The sequence below is a fragment of the Ascaphus truei genome, chromosome 1 (assembly GCF_040206685.1).
Source record: "Ascaphus truei isolate aAscTru1 chromosome 1, aAscTru1.hap1, whole genome shotgun sequence".
NCBI classification, from domain to species: Eukaryota; Metazoa; Chordata; class Amphibia; order Anura; family Ascaphidae; genus Ascaphus; species Ascaphus truei.
The window spans coordinates 533,754,031-533,760,030 of record NC_134483.1 but is presented as its reverse complement, the minus strand read 5'-3'; the positions used below and the strand labels follow the sequence as shown (position 1 = coordinate 533,760,030).

The following is a 6,000-nucleotide window of genomic DNA, read 5'->3' as shown; positions in this document are numbered from 1 at the left end:
GCCACCCCTGATCTAAATAATGTAACTCAATGGTTGAAAACATCACAAACTTAGCACATGGGTAGCTCCGCTGGCTGATATACACCTCATACATTAACCTTGGCCCTTTGCAGACGTACTTACCAGAACACCCTCCTACTGTCTCTGCACGTTCTCCCTACCTACCAATTAGATTGTAAGCTCTTCCGGGCAGGGACTCCTTTTCCCAATGTTACATTTATGTCTGTATGGCTTATTTTCATTATGTGTTCTATTATTATGTCACGTGTATTACTGCTATGAAGGGCTATGTACATATATGGTGCTATATAAATAAAGGTATACATAAATACATACGTACATACGTATAAACGTATTACGGTTGAGTAGCTTAGTGGTAAGAACCAGATGTTTCAGAGTAAGTGACCCATGTTCAAGTGGCTGTCACCTCTCCTTGTGACCTTGGGCAAGTCACTTGATTTCCTCTACCTCAGGCACCAAAAATTAGATTGTTAGTTCTTTGGGGTAGGCACTCACGATTCTTCAAAAATTCTATGTACAGTACTGTGCATATCGTCAGTGCTGCCGTATGCAAATAGTCAGTGTTTTATTTTCTAGAAAAAAAGGTCGTAACTCTAACGTCAGGATGGGAGCAAGGAGGAAATTATTCTTGAGCATGCGCAATCATACACACTTATTCACATTTCAAAGTCATTTCAAATCTATCTATCTGTTATTATTTTTGTCAATAATCATGATTACGTTCTAATTGTTTTATAAAACATATACTGTAACAGGGACTTATCCCTGTTAACAAACGTGTCTCTAATCCAGCAGTGTGCTGGTTAATTGCATACCAGCAATTAACCAACTCCACCTGGCTGATTAGAGTTCTCTCAGAAATAGCCTGTTCTGAGACAGGAAAGGAGGATTCCTTAGTCTCACAATTGGGGGCTGAACAAGGAAGGACAGACAGTTTAGTCCTTAGTCCACACTGGACTGACCAGAGGACCAGATGTCTTGAGGTGCAGAAGGACTGGACTATGCTGATAGCAAGACAAGGGGACCAGACCTCTAAACCTGGACAGACATTGCCTTAGCACACAAAGATGCTGACCCAGGAGAGAAGAGAGGCTTCCTCTACAGCTACAAGATAAGACAGATAAGACTTTCTTTTGGGACTGTTATATATCTGTATAAATGTATATATATTTGGGGCTGGTAATTAGCTTAGCTAACCACCCAGTTAGAGAGGGCTGGACTACATGTGTAAATATTCTCCAAAGTGGAGTAGGTTTTCTTTTTGCTTACTTTGAATGCTTTTGCTGTGTTAAAGGGACAGGCGCAATAAAGACTAATTTTAGTTTCACTTTAAACGGTCTCCATTGCGTCCCTCTAACCACGTCTCTTACATATACTTTTTTTTTTTTTTTTTTTTTTTAAACGATCACAATAAGGCTATAACATTTACTGTGTTCCCCTTGGAAACAAAACCCTGCAAATAGTTATTATGGGATACGAAAAATACATTTTTGATTCATACTAAACGTTCTTACATCGCAATAAAAACAAAAGTGACTTTGTAATACTTAACGCGCATTGGCGGATTTCCCACTAGACCCGATTTTGGGGCGGCAAATTTCCCCTTTTCGCCGCCCCATATACAGAGGCCCCCGCTCTTTTCCCCACTGAAGAGGGAGAGTGTGGGGCCTTTGTAAAGTTCTTACCTTCTCCTTCGTGCCGCCCTCCTCATTGATGCCACAACGCTGAAGAAGGGGGAAGGCAGTGTCACTGGAGATCAGGACAGTTACACCGGAGATCAGTACAATAGGCAGGACTGCAGAGAATAAAAATGGCTTTATTGGAAAAAGTTTCTACAAACTTCCATACCTGGAAACACACATAAACACACCCAAGGGGACCAAGGGTGAAGGGACCACTGTCCGGAAGCTTACCTCGATACACATTCCCAACTTGCGCCACTGTCCTCGGTAGTAGGAGGAGCACTGCCTTGCTCTCCACTGGCTAGCAGTTTTAAATTCCCCGCCATTGCTTCCCTCCAAACAGCTCTGGCCAACGCGGCTCAAACAGATCGCAGCAACACTGGATGCCCCAGACCATGGCACGGAGTCTCCTTAGTTCCCCTCTGCTGACTCTCTGTCAGCTCTGCCAGCCCCCTGTCAGCACACAGACAGGTCCAGAATGACTCTCTTGAGGCTGGGGAGAAGGCGTATTTATACCCCTGTTCCAATCAGGGCGATGTCAGCTAGTCTGTGTAGGAACAGTATTCCTGGTCTCTGCACATGGCCCTAGACCCGGTTGACATGATTACTGAGGTTGAAGGTGGGCCAGGATACTGCTGATAAAATTCCTTTCCACAGTCATACAATACAGATACAGTCCCAGGGCTTAAGCTTTCTTGTAGAGCAAGTCCACTCAGCAGATTGTCGACCTCTTCCTGGTTCCTCAACAATAGGCCTAATCCCATCACAGTGCCCAGGCCTACAATACCAAACTCTGATGTGATTACAGCTCAGTTTGCAAGAGAGAGTTAACCCTTACAAGTCCATACTCAAACAGAGCTGTATATCACTGTTTTGTATACTTTAAGAGCAATTTTAAACTTTACATATATAAATAAATACATCATATCATTGACAGGGAGGGGTAATATCAGGCTTAACCTTTATTTAAAAGCAGCCACATCTACCCCTACTGTCATTGGTGGCACGAAGGAGGAGGTGGCCCAGGCACCATTAAGGTAAGCGCATATGGGCGCCGGATTTGTAAATCCGAGGCTGAGGGTGTCTTGGAAAAAGTATGTGCATTTTTCAGGGTGTGTGTATGGGATGTTTGGGGACTGGGAGTTTACCTGATGAAGATTATTTATTTATTTATAAAATATTTTTACCAGGAAGTAATACATTGAGAGTTACCGCTCGTTTTCAAGATGTCAGTTTGGTTGCTCAAAAACTTCGTCATTATTTACCCTGTACCATGTGATGCAGTAAAAGTACTTTTTTCACTTGTACCTATGCTTCATGTTGGATGATTGTGATTAGAAATGTGCAAATTTATTTTACAAACAAGGTAAAATTAGACCATTTGTTGCATGAAACAATGGCCATGACGACCTCCACCCAAACATTTGTAAGGTCACAAGAGCAATCTGCAGGTGATAATGTAATGTGACTTTGGTAATGTGACATTGGGGGTGTGATATTGGTGGTGTGACGTTGGGGGATGTGACTTTAGGGATTGGGACGTTGGGGGTGTGACATTGGTACTTTTAACGCGACTTAAAATAAAAAATTGGCTAAATGTTGCTATTTTCGCCATAGTCCAAATGAAAAGTTTCAGCAAATTTAAAATGAAAATGTAACATTTTGTGCAAACAATTTAATGGCAAAAATATGTCCGAAACAGCATATTTTTCAAAAATTCACATGGAAATGTTCACGGCACAAGTTTGCACGTCCCTGCTTTTATTTTGCTGCGGCCCAGTCTTCCATGGCCTTTTTGTATCCGCAGAGCGGACAAAAGAAAATATCGGCGCATCTTTAAACATATTTTGCCTATCGCATAAACTAAAGTTTATAGCCCTTATTTAATATGCTATGTACAGTAGCTGTCCTCCCAATGTCAGTGAAGCCCTGAGCTTCATTCAGATAAGCGCAATTCAAATGAATGGAGCACAGAGCTCCACTGATATGGTGCAGACAGCTTCACAGCATATCAAACAAGGCCCATTTAATTAAAACTCCATGATTTGTGAGGTCCTCTCCACATTACCTTAACAGTGTAGTGAATAAGCTACTGCTAATCCTGAAAGCACATCTGCTGCATGCAAGATAGCAATAAATAATGCATCCCCGTGGCTTACACAGAAATGTAACAAGTATTCCTATTACCTGTATTTGATGTTCAGATGTTCAGCTCCACATCTGAAAAAATAAAAGCAATAAATTATATTACAGGGCGAGAGATGCGTAATTGCATTTCACATTTTATGAATGACGAAGTTACAGCCCATCCAACGTAACAAGCCTAAGTAATAAGCAGTAATGAATTGGATTAGATAGTCTTTCTTTTTTTTTCACTCTTCATTCTGACAGGTTCATTGAATGTATTTTCTATCTTTACGGAACACTCTGCTTACCGGATCTGTGAAAGAATAAGGGAGGGAACGGGAAGTTAAAACCTTTTGTCCCATACCTGTGTAAGCGGCAAAAAGGACAGAGTATATAAACAACACATATGTGAGTTTAACATTTTAGATGTACTGTAGGCATACATACACAAACACACACACACACACACACACACACACGTGTGTTAACAGCGAGCATTAGCTTATAAGGGTTCCATGTAAAAATGGATTTCAGGCAAAAGGTGACACGGTGTGCTCATTTGCATGTCATTTCCCAGAACCCCTTGCTGCAGTGGAAGCACTGTATGCTAGGTGATAATAGTGAAAGGCAGGGTTGCAGACCTATCCAAGACATGTGAATGTGCTCACAAGTGATCATTTTATTTGCTATATGCAACACGTGGAGGTTTCTTGTCGCCTTTTTCACCCACCATAACTTAAAATGCATATGGTAAATCCTACCCAGCCTTTATAATTGCAAAGCCAGTGCAGCCAACTTCACACGAATGAGACCCAAATGGTCGAAACAGCCGTCTGTGAGTGGTTTCACTGGCTTTACATCTAATTCCCCTCCCGCCATCAGTGACACACTCTGACACACAGATAGCCAGATGGACACATTCACACACATACAGATACACTGAGGTACACACTGACACACAGACAAATACAGTGACACTCCTCCCCACCCACGGACTAGCTACCATTGGATGCACTGGCAGGAAGTAGAGAGTGCGGGATGGGCAGAATAGGGGCATTCAATTCCTCCTCACTTAACCCTCTCCCCTTCATCTCGCTCCTCCCACACATCCCGCCTGTTGGAATAAATGGTGCAGTCACAACGGGCAAAAGGTGCGCTCACACACACGGTCAGTCAGCGCTGTGCCAGCAGCATAGGCATCACAAGTTAGATTTTGGCTGACCAGGTGGCTTGGGTTTTTCCAAGCCTGGCCACACATACTGTAAGAGATTTCATAGTGTGATTGATGAAAGGGAGAAACCTAGCAATGCGGAGACATAGACAATACAAGTTACAATGATAGAAGAATGAGAGAAGTTATATGTCACCCTTAGACAATGTGCGTGTGAGCGACTCGATAGATGATTGAACTGTTAACTATAATGAAGAAGAACAAGCGATAAGTTGTGTCAAGGAGAGCTCCGTCTGGAACATATTGATGCAGGGCCACTTCGAATGATGTCTCCAATTGGTTTGCCGTGTATCACTAGATTTGTGTGTTTTGTGCCTACACAACAACAAGAAGAGGTTGCAAAACAAAACTCAAAGGCTCAACATCTGACTGGTCAATGGAGATGAGGTGTCATGTAAGCAAAATAAAAACTATAGGAATGACAAGACCTTGTCACAGATACTGTACCATTATTTAGAATTTGGCTTCAATGGTGAATGCAGATATACATGTGATTGTTACAAACAAGATCAGTATCAGCCAAGCATGTGCACCAAATGGGAATAGCAGGAGGAAGACAATGACATTCTATGCTGTGTTAACCCTACTGGGGTCTACCTGTCTGTAAGAGACGCGCAGTAAGATGCTGAATCAGTCACTCTACCTGTGCGGTGGGGGGTTTATTTAATTTTAACACTACAGTATTGTAGCAGGGAGTCTCCTGAGCTGAACCACATTGATTTCAGGTCCGGGGACCCCCTATTTCCTGAGTTACAGGAATCATGCTCCATTATGGGGTGCCGGTATCCCCGCCATGTTAAAGGCCTCGGTCATGTGACGCGGGGAGATCTCGAAAAACAATTTCAGAAATGGTCGGATAACGGCTGGGATGGGCAGGGGAAATGACCTTTGGATTTTTGCTTCATGGGGATTATCTGCTACTTTAGTGAGCAAAGTCTC

The 6,000-nt window shown here is 42.6% G+C and overlaps 1 protein-coding gene and 1 long non-coding RNA gene across 2 annotated transcripts in view; one reads left to right on the top strand and one right to left on the bottom strand.

Moving 5' to 3' along the window:
• Positions 1–2,277, bottom strand: part of LOC142472238 (uncharacterized) — a 40,476-nt gene extending 38,199 nt beyond the window's left edge. Inside the window, exons 1-2 of the long non-coding RNA XR_012789634.1 lie at positions 1,935–2,277; positions 1,707–1,816 (exon numbers count right to left, since the gene is read on the bottom strand). This is a non-coding gene — a long non-coding RNA (uncharacterized LOC142472238). The remainder of the gene's footprint in view (positions 1–1,706; positions 1,817–1,934) is intronic.
• Positions 1–6,000, top strand: part of GFRA4 (GDNF family receptor alpha 4) — a 470,610-nt gene that overhangs the window by 62,712 nt on the left and 401,898 nt on the right. The gene's annotated exons all lie outside the window — the stretch shown is intronic.